We start from the raw sequence: 17,053 nt of genomic DNA on the forward strand, positions 1-17,053 counted from the left end.
CAATGGAAATGAATCCTTCGGGCATGCCTTATTTAAATCCTTATAATCGACACACATTCGAAATTTATTACCTTTTTTGGGCACCACCACCACATTAGCAAGCCAATTCGGGTATTTCACCTCCCGGATGGAACCTATATTCAAAAGCTTTGTTACCTCATCCTTCACGAAGGCGTGTTTTGGCTCTGCCATGGGCCTTCTTTTTTGCTTTACCGGGGGAAATTTCCAGTCTAAGCTGAGTTTGTGTGACGCTATTTCCGGTGATATACCTGTCATATCTATATGCGACCATGCAAAGCAATAGGCTTTAGCTCGAAGAAACTCAATTAATTTACGCCTGAGCTCCGGGGTGAGCCCCGTGCCCAGGTATACCTTTCTGTCTGGTAAGAACTCGAACAAGATGATCTGCTCCAGCTCCTCCACGGTTGACTTGGTCGCGTCCGAGTCATCCGGCATGACAAAGGATCTGGGCATCCCGAAGTCATCCTCTTCATGTACTGGATCCGGTCCAGTATACTTTAGTTGCTATTGGGGGACCTCCCCTCCAGTTGTACCCTTCTCTTCCTGAGCCGGCTTCTCGGGCCGGGGAGCTGCCTCATCTACTGCGAACATTTCCTTTGCTGCGGGCTGCTCGCCTCGGTTGGTTTTCACCCCATCCGGAGTGGGGAATTTCAGTAACTGATGCAGTGTTGAGGGAACTGCCTTCATGCTATGTATCCAAGGTCTGCCCAATAACGCATTATATTTCATGTCCCCTTCGATCACACAGAACATTGTTTGCTGAATGGTGCCATCCACGTTCACGGGCAACGAGATCTCTCCCTTCGTGGTTTCACTAGCCATATTGAACCCGCTGAGTACCCAAGCCACCGGTACAATCCTATCGAGCAACCCTAGCTGTTCGACCACTCTCCATCGTATGATGTTGGCCGAGCTACCTGGGTCAACCAAAATACGTTTAACCTTAGTTTTAAATACAAGTACAGAAATTACCAGTGCATCGTTGTGCAGTTGAACGATGCCTTCCGCGTCTTCGTCATCGAAGAAAATAGGGCCCCTGGTCGAATGATCTCGGATGCGTTTTTCATGAACAATAGAGACCTTGGTCCGTTTCGTTACCGGTCCTCGAGGGACGTCAATACCCCCAACTATCATATTGATTGTATGCTGGTGTTCGACCGGTTCGACTAGCTTCCCGTTCTTTGTAGTGATTTTTGGCTCGCTTGCTCAATAGATCTCGAAGGTGGCCGTTTTTTAATAACCGGGCTACCTCTTCTCTCAACTGGCGGCAATCCACAGTGTTGTGACCATGGGTTCCGTGATATTCACACACTACGCTCGGATCCCGTTGTCCCGGGTCTGACCTTAGTGGTTTCGGCCATCGCACATCCGGGACGCTGTCGATGGTCGATACAAGGCCCGAGGTATTGACGTTGAAGTTGTACTCCGAAATCTTTGGTGAACCCTTATTGTTGCCGGAACTTCCAGCATCGCTCCTGAACGAGAGTCCCCGACTGTTTGGCGGGCGCTCGACCCGCTTGCTACCTCGACCTGAGAGGTGGCTCGGGCTTTCCCTTGATTTTTGCGACCTGAAATTTGATCTCTCCGAGTGGGAGTATGGTCAAAACCTTACTTTTGATGATTCGGACTTCATTTCATAACCTTTCTTCGATTTCTCGAAACTCCTATTCACTTTTAACTTTACCGAAGTGAGCTCGAATTGATCATCCTCCACCCGAATCTTCGATTCATACCGATTGTGGACGTCAGCCCATGTCACGGCCTCATATTCCAACAAATTTTCTTTCAATTTGGTCGAGGCAACTGAACTTAGCATGTTGAGCCCCTTTGTGAAAGCTTGTGCTGCCTATTCTTCTAGCACCGTGGGGAGTTCCATCCGTTCCCTCTGAAACCGGGTGACGAACTCCGGTAGTAGCTCACCATCCCTTTGGGTTATTCGGAAGATATCGGCCTTACGGGCCTGCACCTTTATGGCACCGGCATGTGCCTTTACGAAGGCATCGGCGAGTATTTCGAAAGAGGTGATCGAGTGCTCGGGTAGGTGGTCATACCACGTCAACGCTCCCTTCGACAGAGTTTCCCCGAATTTCTTCAGCAACACCGACTCGATCTCATCTTCTTCCATGTCATTACCCTTTATGGCGCAAGTATATGAGGTCACGTGCTCATGCGGGTCCGTTGTGCCGTCATATTTCTGTATCGAGCATTTTGAACCTTTTCGGGATCAGTTTCGGGGCCGCACTCGGTGGAAAAGGCCTTTGGATGTACCTTTTCGAATTCGGCCCCTTCAGCAAAGGTGGAGCCCCCGGTATCTGGTCCACCCGAGAATTGTATGTCTCGACCCTCTTTTCGGTTGAATCTACCCGTTTCGCCAAAGTTTCGAGCATCTTTAGAACCTCGGTCGAGGAGCCGGCTCCGGAGCCGTCGCTCTCAACCATCTGTACCTCATTTCTTCCGATTTCGGCAGGACCCTTCGCCTTTTCTGGCCCTGCTTCACCCTTTCCGCTCTGCAGTTTGGCAATTGCTAATCCTTGTTCGGCGATTGCCGCCCTCTGTTCCTGCAACATTTCAAAAATTAAACGTAAGTTAATACCGTCGTTTGGTGCGTCCGATTCTCTCCGGCCTCAATCCCGGGACAATGTAACGGAACTGTAAGTATTTAGTGTATCAGTGGCCGGTAGGGCGGCATTCTCTTGATCCACTATATTTTGCCGGTTGATCCCCTCCCTCGAATCGACGGGGTTCAGGTCAGCGGGGTTTGGCAATGCCCGTAGTCTGCTTCCTTCGTTTTCCGCCACAATCTCGGTGTTATTGACATGACCGGATTGTTCGACGTCAGCCATTTAGTCCGTTTTCGTAGAGATGGGCATGGACGTTTTTGATTTTGATGAATATGATAGAAATCAAGACCAAAGACCACTATTATCCTAGCCCCACGGTGGGCGCCAAACTGTTTACCCCGGATTCGGATAATCAATTAAATTTCTAAGTGGGTATAGGATATGTGCTTTGATCTTGATGTGTGTTAAATAGAGAAAACAAGTATTTGAGGGTTCCTTAGTAAAACGGCTACTGATGGCAGTTTGCTAATAATGTAAACGTTTGTGAATAATGTTGGATACTTGATGGAAGAAATGCAATAATGATAACAATAGGCGGCCTCGGCCGAATCAAATATTGAGAGGGAGATTGTATAAATGAATTCTTCTACTACAAGTGTTCTTAGAAAGTAAAAGGAGCCAACCCCTTCAAAGGAGGGGGATGTTCTCTATTTATAGTGGCACTCCCATGGTTCCCATACAATATGAGCTAATAAAATAATAATAACAAGGACTGCTCTGTACGGATTTGGTGGGATTAGACTAACGACACCGTCTGACACACGCATGGTGGGTAGTTTACCATGACTGGACGTCACTGGCGCGTGGCTCTTCTGCAACGGCCACACGGACAAACGGCCACTCGGGCTAACGGCCATGAGGGCCAACGGCCACTCGGACCAACGGCCATGAAAGCTCGAGTCCTCGGGCTTGGCCGTTTCAGCGATGCAGAAGGCAGATCAGTCGGTGCCCTTGCTCAGCTTCGGCCCAGGCATTGTTTCGGTCAAGGGCGAATAGCATCGGGCACATCCCTATTCCCTCCTCCGGTTCCTGTTCCACCGGTTTGGCTTACATCCGGTTTTTCCCGTATACAATGTGACTAACTGAATTTGTCAAATCTATATATAATCTAATACGTTAAATATTTTGAACAATAGGAGCCAAACCGAGTTTAAGGTCTCATTTGTTTGACTTAATAAATGTCTTAATCATCATCATCATTTATATCTCAATTATTAGCTGTTTTCGTTTTTTAGGTCTGAAGTCTTAATCATTCAGATCATATAATTCATAAAGTCTGTTTCTCTTTTAAGAAAATTACAATCACTTAATATGGTCTAAATAGACCTAATGATTAGCATCTCTAACAAAGTATTAGTTAATATTATTAAGATGCTATCGGTTCAAGGATTTCTACATAGAAGAGATTTCACACTACTCCATCCACTTTCACTAGTAGCTGCTGCCACCGAACCACAATCCATCACCCACGACCACCATATGGTTTTAACAAAATATTTCCTTGATATTGTATTATATTAATTAGAATGCTATATGAATTTTGTACTTACTACTTTTAAACAAAGAAAAGTTTTACACATTCACATGTGAAGAAAATAAATAATCTTAACACTGACTGAACAGGGCGGCTGGGGGCTGACTGATAAGACCTGGATGACTGTCCCCCACCCCTGTAGCTAGAACCACTATGATGATGTGGCCTCTTCTCACTAGACTCTTCTAAGGATCGAGCCTTAGCAGACTCAACACCCACAGCATGATTAACAACCGCCTAGAAAGAAGATCCCAAAGTCACCAACTGAAGACAAGCAGCATGGAGTAGATACACACACCAACAAACCTACGAACCCTCTTTTCCTCCGTGGGAATCAACTGAGAAGCATACTTAGCCAAAAATAGAAATCTAGCCTCATACTCTAACACGATCATGCCTCTCTGTCATGAATGAAGAAACTCATCTCTATGCTTATCCCTCAAAGTACGCGACACGTACTTCTCCAAGAAAGCCTGATGGAACTGAGTCCAAGTAAGTTGAGGTGCACCAATGGGTCTGCCCTAAATAAAAGTCCTCCACCAAGTCTTCGCGTCGCTGCAAAACTGTAATGACACATAATCCACCTAATGAGACTCCACAATACACATCTTATAGAGCCTCTCATGCATCTCCATAATGAACTCATAGGCATCCTCATTACACAAGCCAAAGAACTTGGGCGGATCAAACTTGATGAACCTCCCAACAAGCTCCCAATCCTCAACGGTCAAAGGCTGGACTTTCACGGGTCTGGGAGCACCCTCAGGGACTGGAATACCATCTAAACGCGGAGCCATGGTAGCGGTAGGATGCTTCCCCATAGTCTGGCCCTGCTCTAGAGTCCTTACTACCACTTGAGTCTGGGAACCACCTGCAGTAGTGGCACCACCTACGGCATGCTGGCCGTCAAGATGAAGAAGTACACAGGCCATAACATCCTGGAATGCCTAATCGAATATGGCATCGGGGTGAGTCTGGGCTGGTCACTCAACTCCCCCAGCTGCCTATGCTCTCTCTGGCTGACACTCTGGAGAAGCTGAACATGCTCGCCTCTGTCCAGCCACAGGGGACTCACCTCTGGCCGGTGCAGCTCCACGGCCTCTAGCTCGACCGTGACCTCTCGCCTGTCCTTGTCCTCTGGTGCCTGCCCCAGCAGCGAGCTTGGGCACCTCATCTCTCGTGATGGTAGCTCGTGTCCTCACCATCTGTGAGAAAATAGAGGTGGATCAGATACCAATTAGAAAAAGCTAGATACCAATTTGAATAATGTAGCACAAAGGAATGAAAGAATGTGAAGTTTCCTAAAAGTCCTGTAGCCTCTCGCAGATAGGTACGGAGCTTACCGTATCAATCCGAAATACTCTAGTAGACATGCTCTTGTACTTATAGATATGGTAACCTAAGGCTATGATACCAACTTGTCACTCCCCAACTAGGGAAACCTGCGGGCACCTACTATTTCCCACCTCGGTAGGCAAACCCATCCCTTATTCACGACCACATAATAAATAAAATAAATCCAATCACCCAGAATTACAAAATAATAAGTCTAACATATATAGGTAAATATAATAAGTGCGAAAGATAAAAATATCTAGGAAATACAAGTCTCAAATATCCATAAATGGTTGTCTAAATGATAGAACATAAAGAAAAGAAATAGATAGAGTCATCCGGACAACAAATCCATCCAAGTGCTCACCTTAGAATGCCCATCAAATGGCCTCGGGACTTAGCCACGAAGCGAGAAAGTCGATCTGGTGACAAACTATGCACTCAGAAAAGAATGCAGCGAGGTAAAATTAGTACAACAACACGAACTTAGTAGGCATCATAGGCCGACAACAGTTAGATAATCATATATATAAGAAAGAGTCTGAAAAAGCAGGCATGCTCACATTCAGATATAACTCAACACAGTCCAAAGTATCAATCTAGTACCAAATCACCAAGTCTAGTATATCACCTCAAAATCCACTATAAGTCCGAAACACAATCTCAAGAACCACTATTAAATACACGTATCACCAAAGATCAACCAACAAGTCCAATACAATGCCATATGTAAATATGAGATGAATGTAATGCAAATGCAGTGATACACAGACTCTTCGAGCAGAATATCTCGTCATCGCGACAGTCATGACCCATAGGGGACCGCTAAGTCCATTTACCTCCTGTGGCACACAGTCATATCAATAGTCAATGGTGCGGAACGTGCAACCCAATCCCAGTTAGTGTTGTGATACGTGCAACCCGATCCAAGTAACTGTTGCGGTGCGCTACCCGCTCCCAACATATGTATAAATGAGTGAATGCATGATGACAACGCCAACAAGAATATATGAATCAACGGTGCCATACGTCGACACAAATCTCAATCACAATATCAATATCATAACCTTAATTAGCCTTTTCAACAACCTTAATCATGATAAATATGATCTCCGAAACATAAGGTAATCACTAAGCATCAACTCTAGAATCAATCACTTGGCGACAAGCCAACAACTCACAAATAAGCAACAACTCGATAGAACACAATAAGGCGACAAGCCATAGTCCACAACAATACCAATCTAAGTATTCCATCTCAACTCCATACCCGAAGGTTTACATGCTTTCTCCGACAATCACTAACTCTACATATGATTTGTTAACCGCAGTCTAACCAAAAGGTAAGTCGTAACCTACTTGAAAAATCCAACAGGAGCCACGAACCGTCACACCTTGGCCTTGCCCTTTCGTAGCGCCTCTAAGTACTCGAAGTTTATTCATAATCGAATTCTATGTTAAAAACCACGAATAATAACACCCATATTCCAACACTTTTAGTTAGGTTAAATTCTAACCCAATGAATTGGGATAACGGGCCCACAAAGGTAAAATGGAAAATTGAAGGATGGAACATGCAATTAAAGATCTAGGTGATCAAACCCACTAATCAATTGCTAAATCAACTCAAGATTAAGCCTAATTTGGATTTAAAATAAAACCCGCAAGTTCGGGTATGAACCCTAATTCTTCAATCCTCAAATTATTCACTAATAATAGAAGAAATAAGCTTAACAACAATGAATTCATCAAATTCTACAGTTAGTGTCACGACCCAAACTGCTGAGTCGTGACGAGTGTTTGACCGCTAGTGACCAAACACCCCTATACACATATATGAATCGTACTGAACATGAAGGGCCCATAAGTGACTCAAACTAATGTCATTCTACCTCAAGAAGGGGTGACATCATGAACTCTGTACATTTACATACATACAAGATGAAGGAACAGTGCAAGCAAACTAGGCCGCTATGTATACTGTACACAAAATATTAGGAGCCGACATCATCTAATATACACATACACCTGTCTACAGACCTCTACTGGAATAGAAAACTGTAGAAAGGATGGGATAGGGCCCCGTCATATCCATATGCATATACATCTTCAGAAGGATGGCATACCAAAATAGACTGCAGCTCCGGATCAAATGGAGCGCACCAACTACTGCTGAGTAAAGGTCCTACTGAGCGGGATCGCCTGTATGTCTACCTGTACCTGCGGGCATGAATGCAATCCCCCAAGTAATAGGGGAGTCAGTACGAAAAATGTATTGAGTATATAAGGCATAAGAGTAACATAAGCAAAAACATAAGAATCATGAACGGAATTTAGAACTCAAAGCTAACTCACTGTCTGCATAGTTTTGTATGAATAAGTATCTGTATAACTGACAATGCCTCTGTGGGCGCATAATCTTCCTGATCTCAATGATAATAACGCTCATGTATATAAATATAGGTCATAGTGCTAAGGAACGTTCAGTCCGATCCATATCCCATATAATAGTGCCGAGGAACGTATGGCCCGATCCATATATCATATAATAATGCCGAGGAATATACGGCTTGATCCATATATCATCATCAAGGTGCACCAGTTGATCAGGTGGCAATGCGTATATAACGCCTATCCATTTTCCCATACCCCATGTACATATAATATACACGTATATAACGCCTTCTGGTCATGGGTCAATATGCATATGTATATGAATGCAATGCATGACTAAAATGTGTACATAGAACCCTCGAAGTGACGCAACCAAAACTTAGAAGCGGTGGAAGGCGAAGAGGAAGAGATTGGAGATTTGATAGCAAGTGGAGCAGACCAAATGATAGACTTTGAAAATATCTCCATGACCGAATATGATATGACAGATATTAACCAAATGATTGACAATTTTTGATTTTATTATTCTACTATTTCTTTGCAACTCATGTATTATTTGCAAGAAAAACTACAACTTGCAAATAAATATTATCCATGAATGAATAAAATATATGGCTCATTGAGCATTCTTCTATTTACTTGTGTTCATATTTTTACTTATATTAAGTTAAGAATATACCTAAAATATACTAAGAATATACTTATAATATACATCTACTTAAAATAAAAACTAGAAAGTTATGTACTTGAAAAATAACTAAAATATACTAAGAATATAAATATACTTAATTTATAAAATAAGAATTTATAAACTTAGAAAAAGTTAAACTATAAATAACTTAAGTTATAATACATATAACTTAAACATACATAAGTATATATAGTATACATATAACTTAAACATATATAAGTTATATAACCTAAGTATATTGATATATATAAGTATATTCTTAGTATATTTTAGGTATATGTAGTATAACTTAAGCATATAACTTAATATATATATACGTATATGCTGTTAGTCAGTAAATATATAAACTTTACTTATAAACGTATATAACATATGTAAATATACCTACAATGTACTAATAAATACTATAATATATATATACCATACAAAAAAAAAAAAGAAAAAAAAAGAGGTTTTGTGCGTTTTGGACCGGAGCGGTCTGGTTTCTAGTTTGAAACCGGTAAACCAGAACCGGTGGCCAGTTCTGGTTTTTAGACCGGAAATCGGCCGGTTTACTAATCGGTTACCGGTTCGGTCCGGTCCAAACTGGTTGTCGGGCTTACATATGACATGTAGAAATAATCGACAAATACGCCAGTGAACAATAAAGAAAGAAAGAAAGAAACTAAACAAATCCACAATTGGTCAGAGTTTATTGTTAATAAAGGCTAGAGTATTAAGAAATAAAAATTAGTTTAACTGAAAGAATTCATGTTAATATTCAAATTTATTGGTCAAGTTTACAATAATTTGTTTAGTTGAATCATTCTTGCGAAACATCACAATTCACAGATCCCTTTCCCTATAAACTTCGTTAGAAAAAATCGTATGAAATATTTTGACATGTTTCAAAATAAAAAAAATGTGTGAAAAATTCAAAATAATAACAAAATTAAGTGGGCAGACAACAATAGGCACGAGGACATGTACAAACAGTTAAGGGTCAATTTTGGTCCAACAATCTAGTTGTATTTGGACCTTCATCAGTAAATGAAAATGAATATTTATTTTATATGTCAGATCCCAACCATCCTTCATTGCGTCCAGAAAAAAATGCTGTGAAAAGAATAAAAATAAAAAATAATTGGCAGCCGACACAATGTTGACAGTTGACTCATTTATGAGAAGGCAAAGACCAACATTCAGAATTCAAAGTTGTATAAGATCTAAAAATACTTTTATGATTTTTTATATTCTTTCAAAGTTGTATAAATGAATTCTTTTATTCTCGTAAGCATTTAATGAGAAGGCAAATACCAACATTCAGAATACAGCGCATTCATGATTCACACTCGTATTATTTATCTTATGTGTATTTTTCAAATTTTCTACCATGATTTTTCAGGTTTTTAAAAAAGGAAATTAGTATTTTTATTCATTTATTAGCGGGATTACTTTAAGAGCGTTTTATTTAAGATATCGTTATTATTTTAGTTTTCTTCTTTTAAATATGTTTTGATATGCGTTATTTGAGTCGAGAGTCTTCCGGATACAACATCTCTAACTCCACGAGGATGGGTAAGGTCTGCGCACACTCTACTCTTCTCATACCACACTTGTGAGACTACACTGGATATGTTGTTATTATTGTTGTATTATTTAAGAGTGTATAGTTGGCTAGAGTGAGAGAATGGGACACGGGGTTTAGTAAATAATCTGTAATATCTGCACTACAAAGTTTTAACGAGACTAACTTCTTTTCTTAAACCATTGTCGAAATTGTTATTTAATACATTAACTATACCCAGGAAACAAAGTAACACCTATTTTCAAAGACATTCTCCCATAGTTTGAGTATAAGTTTTGACAAAACTTAACGTGAACAAAAATAAGAGTGAACAAAGATTACTTGTCCCATAATTTTTACTACAACATTAGATTTTAAACTTATCTTCACAACTGTATTCAAATTAAATACTATCATGGGGTTAGAATTAACAGTGATAAATGTTAAAATCAAGTTTAAAATCTTTAGTGGGTGACATATTCCACAATCTTTTTTAACATAGTTTCCAACAAAGTAAAGGATAATTAATTGACAATAAAAACTAAGCTTCTAGATTTGAACCGTAATAAGCTAAAGTGTGATATCTTAACTATAGGATGTACGTAACCTTACTCCTACCTTTGTGGGTAGAGAGGTTGTTTTCGATAGACTCTCAGCTCAAAACAAGTTTGAAAGAGAAATATCAACGGCAAAACATATAGTAAGATAAACGAAGCAAAAGGTGACATCAAGTTGCTAGCTATGGGGTTCAAACCCATGCGCACTTATGTGCAGAAGATCTTAAGTCTTCCCCCTTAACCTCTGGGGCAAACCAGCTTGTTGTTAGAGTTTCGAGTATAATTCAATATAACTGGTTGTACTTCTTTTCTTAACAATTTTTCTTTTCGTTTTTTTTCCCTTTGAGATAAAAAAAAAAAAATCTTTGAACAAATTTTACTGCTGTTAGTAATTTGGGAACTCGAGAAGTGCAAAAAGTTTTAAAAAGTGGCTTCCTTCTCGGAAATATTATTCTTTTCATTTCAATTTATGCGACGTAGGCACGTATTTCATATCTTTTTAAGTTTGTTAATTCGCCGATAGAATGAGTTAAGAAAGATTTTTCAAATAGAAAGAACAAGATAAATACATTCTTTCCTTTGGTTAAATCCTCAACATTATTACTAATTAATATTTTTTTTTGTGGCGTAGAAGTAGCACGAATGAAAGTCTGTCACATGAATGAAAGTCTCTTCCATCACAAATTATGACGTAAGCTTGACCATTTGGATTGACCTTAAGCTCATAACCCTTCAAAGTACAATTGAACGGCCTTTGGCTGGACTCCAAGGTGAAATAGAATCAACAACTTAGGTCATAGGCCTTGTTGAATGCTCATTGATCTCGTCCAAATAGATTACTAAGTTATTATGAAAGTATACATACTATCTTGATCGTAGACAATTTAACGACCAAGATACTATAATTCAAGTAATAATGTTCCTTGTTCGACCACTGAAAGCTGGCTCCTCAATATTTTTAAATAACTATGTAATTTTTTTATTTTTTTTGTGATTATAGAATTGAATGAGAATCAATGAATTTTCATTTATGTGCAAACGAAATGCCTTAGAATTGTAATGCACCTACCAAACCTACATTATTCTTCAATTTTCTTAAAACGACATAATAAATTTGACAATACTAATAGACTGTTTGACCAATTAATTTAAAAAGTACTTTTGAGCAGCAATTAGTGTTTGACCAAGCTTTTAAAAAGTGTTTCTATGTGTATTATTCTCAAAAGTACTTTTCAAAAAAGTGCTTTTGGGCAAAAACTATTTTTTTTAGCTTCTGAAAAACTGTTTCTGCTACTCCCCAAAAACACTTATTTTCTCCCAAAAGTTTGGCCAAACACCTCACTATTTTTAAAATAAGCACTTATTAAAAAAATAAGTACTTTTGGGGAAAAAATAAGCTTGGCCAAACAGGCTATAAGTCAGTTTCATATTCTATTCCTTCTCATTCTTGATGAGCCCAACCTTACCATTTTTTTTTTAAATTTTAATACATGAAAATAAACACTTTTATTTTATTTTTATTTAAAATTCACTTCTCAATCTCTTGTCTAAACCTTTTTCCCTTTGTTTTTTTTCCTAGGCCTTTTTCTTTTCGGTTCACTGATATTAATCTAACTTTTTCCAAAAAAAAACTTTATTCCATTCATGATATCTTGTTGAATACCAGTTCGATTTATAATGTGAAGAACACCTAAATGGTTGAAAAAAGTGCTTTCTTGTCCCACAATTCTGCATAATTAATTATCATAAATCAGGGTGAAAAAGAGTTCTTTGTACTCATAATATAAAAATAAATAAAAGAATTAATGATTAGCAAATTATTAATTATGACTTCATGTTGCACCTTACGGCTGGTTTTTTATCCATTGAGACATATTTTCCTTTTGCTTTTGTTTGTTGTCCCACGGTACTTGTCCTAATTTAAAACTTCACCTCTTTTCTTTTTGAAATCGTGTTCGTTATAAGAGTATATTAATTACCATTTTTTTCTTTCTTAAATATCTCACTTAATTGACAATCAACACATTCGATCAACAATGATAAATTTGGAAAAATAAATATATAACTTCTTGTAATCTAAAACCTAATCTTATGTGTGTTTACCCCGGATTCGGATAATCAATTAAATTTATAAGTGGGTATAGGATATGTGATTTGATCTTGATGTGTGTTAAATAGAGAAAACAAGTATTTGAGGGTTCCTTAGTAAAACGGCTACTGAAGGCAGTTTGCTAATAATGTAAACGTTTGTGAATAATGTTGGATACTTGATGGAAGAAATGCAATAATGATAACAACAGGCGGCCTCGGCCGAATCAAATATTGAGAGGGAGATTGTATAAATGAATTCTTCTACTACAAGTGTTCTTAGAAAGTAAAAGGAGCCAACCCCTTCAGAGGAGGGGGAAGTGCTCTATTTATAGTGGCACTCGTATGGTTCCCATACAACATGAGCTAATAAAATAATAATAACAAGGACTGCTTTGCACGGATTTGGTGGGATTAGACTGACGGCGCCGTCTGACACACGCATGGTGGGTAGTTGACCATGACTGGACGTCACTGGTGCGTGGCTCGTCTGCAACGGCCACACGGACAAACGTCCACTCGGGCTAACGGCCATGCGGGCCAACGGCCACTCAGACTAACGGCCATGAAAGTTCGAGTCCTCGGGCTTGGCCGTTTCAGCAATGCAGAAGGCAGATCAGTCGGTGCCCTTGCTCAGCTTCAACCCAGGCATTGTTTCGGTCAAGGGCGAATAGCATCGGGCACATCCCTATTCCCTCCTCCGGTTCCTGTTCCACCGGTTTGGCTTACATCCGATTTTTACCGTATACAGATAGCCCCACACTTCCCGGATCTGCGATCTATCGGAGTAACGGGAAGTGGATAATTCCCGAAAATCGGTGGTTCTGGCAGCTCGTCATTGTCTTCTTATTTTGGCGAGAACGGTTGCGTAATGCATCCCCTTTTATCGGCCACGTGTCCCGCTCCGGATGGCTCTCCTCTACCAACCGCCTTTTTCACATCGTTTCAAGTCACTTCGAATTAATGACGGGACACGTGGTGCCCCTTGATTGGCCTTCCTCGGTAACCGCTCCTCTTCTTCGCCTATTTAAGGCCCTTCACCTCCTCATTTTTCCATTTTCACGCACTTTCTCTTCTTCAACTTCACTCTATTTTCTGCATTTTTCCATCTCCACTACACACGATCAACTTCCCATTTGATCTGCAGCTGGTTCATTGATTCATACAGCGTGCAAAAGAACCAATTCTGCTTCCCTTTCTTTTAGCCATCACCAGTCTCTTCATCTTTCTTAAATCCCTCTCTTGGGCCTTCTTTTTTTCTTGTTATCACGATGTCTAAATCCACTTCTCATAATGCTCCACCGGTATCGTCCCCGGGGGCCGAGCCCGCGACTCCAGTTAAATTCGAGCACATGGCCTCGGATATCATACCGGCTAAATTCAATTTTAACAAAGACCTTGAGATCGAGAATCCTTCCTCCGTTTCAGACAGGGGATTTGACGTGAGGCGGTATCCCTTATCTATCACCGAGGAGAGGCTCGACATAGTCCGGGCCGATTGCGGGTGGGACACCCGTCCGGTTCGGGTTTTCGCCCTCGGGCCAGATGAATCCGTTACCGACCATCCTGAAGGTTTCTGTATGTTTATACGTACCCCTTCACTCTCAAACTCTAAGTTCTTTACGAATATTTAAACTTGTTCATTAATAATTAATTTTTTTTAGTCAAAATGGCAGCATTCATACAAAAAAAAAACTTAATTAAATTGCATCATTCATTCATAACCTTGAGTCGATGAAAATACTTAACATACTAATACAATATTTTTAAAATACAATCATCAAAGCAAGAAAAAAACTTAAAAAACATTCATCAATTAATTCCCTTGAGTTGATCTTCCGCCACCACCGCTAGATGTGCCACCACCGCTAGAGGTACTTCCACCACGAAAGTTTCCTCCACCACGAGAGGTACTTCCACCGCGAGATGTAATTTGACCACTATGTCGTAAGGGACACTTGCGCTTATCATGACCAACATAATTGCAAAATGAGCATTTTCGAGTGTATCTCCCCGGTGGAACATCCATTTCATTATGAATACGGGAGTATGCACTCTTTCTGAATTTACGGATAAATGCTTTATTTGCAACCATTGAAAATGGATCCTGTGGCCAATAACTCTCACCGCCAAGTGGGTAGAACCTTCCAGCATACGTTCTTGCATAATTTTCAACTGTATATTCCTCAGCCATGTACGAGGAGGCGTTCTTTTCCATTGTGATAAAACACCTGAAGGCATGAGAATATGGCATGTGATATGATTGCCACTTGCCGCATGTGCTTGTGCATGTTCTTGGAATCTCACAAATTGTGTGGACGTTACCTCCTTTACCTTGGTGCATACTTGTTGTGAGTTCAAATATGCGCTTTGCAGGGTTGTACCCTATCCGGTCATGTTTCTGAGCCTTATATTTGTGGTACTCGAACAGTTTTGACGGTTTTGGCATCCACCTTAGACCTTCTGATGTATATTCTTTGGCCTCTTTTGATCTAGTGACGAACTGCTCCATAACCTGCTTAAATTCCATTCTCACCATTGCGGTGACCGGTAGTCCGCGTGCAGATTTCAACAAGCCATTGAATGAGTCAGAGCTATTTGTTGTCAGCATACCCCATCGCCTACCTTCATCCTAGTGTAATGTCCATTTGTCTTTATCAATTGCATTCAACCAGTGGAAGACTTCCTCATTCGCCTGCCTAATAATGTCCATCTGCAGGTTAAACTTCTTCTCCTGATGCTCCATTGCAGCCGCCCACATCCAATTGCAAAGTGTTGGGATTCGATATGCCTTTTGGAAGTTTTCTTTCAAATGCCTTAAACAATAACGGTGGTAGGCAAACGGTGGCTGCCACCCCTGCAAGTTGAACATATTGTGCAATATGCCAGCATTTCTGTCTGATATCACACAGATTCCCATGCGATCCTTAATAACGTGTTGCCTTAAGTAGTCCAAAAACATACCCCACGTACTAATGCTCTCATTAGCTGAAATTGCAAAAGCTAGACGGAATATAGCTCCATTTGCATCCATTTCAACGGCTATTAACAGTTTTATGTCATACTTCCCATACACATGTGTTCCATCAATTGATATTACAGGCCGACAATGAGCAAAACCATCAATGCATAGTTTGAATGCCTAAAACACAAAATTAAAATATGACCGGGCACACCAGGTTTCGATTTGAGCTTCCATTCAACAACAGTACCATGATTGAAGTGTTGTAGAGCCGCCATGTATCTCGGCAACTTCTTGAAAGAGCCCTCCCAATTGCCGTAGACTATCTCATGTGCACGCCTACGCCCAAGATACGCCTTCCTCCTAGTAACATTTTTGTTATATACTTTCAGGACGGCTGTAATACAATCTTTAATAGGGTACCTGAAAAAGTTGAAATATCAGCATATAGCAACGAGGAACATTATATTAACACCAAAAATAAAATGAACATAGGCGAAGGGGATACCTTGGGTTTTTTGCAATGTCACCAACTAACACACGAGCAATCATATTGGTATCTAGATTGCAATGATCATGTGGGAGGTCACCCATATCACAAGTGTGCTTTGTGTAGAACTTTGAAATAGTCCACATCTTTTTAGTAGTTTCCTTACCACGGAGCATCCATTCGCAGCCTTGATATTTTTGCTTGCAGACCAATCGCCAAAGTTTTCGTGTGGAATCGTCAACTTTAAACTCCCTCATCCCCCGGATGCAATAAATCTTAACAGCCCTTTGCAATGATTTTTTCGAGCTGAAAATCATCCCTTTTTCAATATGAGCGTTTTGTTTTAAAAGATCCACTGGCTCTTTCCACAAACTTCGCCGTATATGATCATCATCCCCAGTAAAGACAAAGGCATATGGGCGACCTTGAAGATGATCAAGATAGGGGATCTCATCGGAATGCCACTGAATCGGCGTCGACTCTTGCTGTTGAAATTGGCTTTGCGGCTGAACCGGAAGCGACTCTTGTTGTTGAAATGGTTGCTGTGAATTCAGTTCCTCCTCGTGTGCCGGACTATCCATCATGTCTTGCAACAGTTCTACTTGATGTTGAGGATTAGTTCCAACCTCAATCTCATAGTCACTTTGCTCATCGTCACTGTCATCCGCATTAGGTATTTCCTCACTTTCGCTAGATGATGTCACTATATAATTCGGATAATCCGGACCATCCGTAGCAGGCCTTTGCCTATAATTTGGTGCAACCACCACATTCTCCCTACATAAGACATTAGGGTGTTTTAACTACTACACAT

At 40.3% G+C, this 17,053-nt stretch overlaps 1 non-coding gene across 1 annotated transcript; it reads right to left on the bottom strand.

Moving 5' to 3' along the window:
• Positions 1-10,875: 10,875 nt before the first annotated feature.
• TRNAL-UAA (transfer RNA leucine (anticodon UAA)) lies at positions 10,876-10,958 on the bottom strand. Its single transcript has one exon. It is a non-coding gene; the product is annotated as a tRNA-Leu (tRNA).
• Between the last annotated feature and the right edge of the window lie 6,095 nt (positions 10,959-17,053).

Source organism: Lycium barbarum, chromosome 3 (assembly GCF_019175385.1).
Source record: "Lycium barbarum isolate Lr01 chromosome 3, ASM1917538v2, whole genome shotgun sequence".
In the NCBI taxonomy this organism is placed as follows: domain Eukaryota; kingdom Viridiplantae; phylum Streptophyta; class Magnoliopsida; order Solanales; family Solanaceae; genus Lycium; species Lycium barbarum.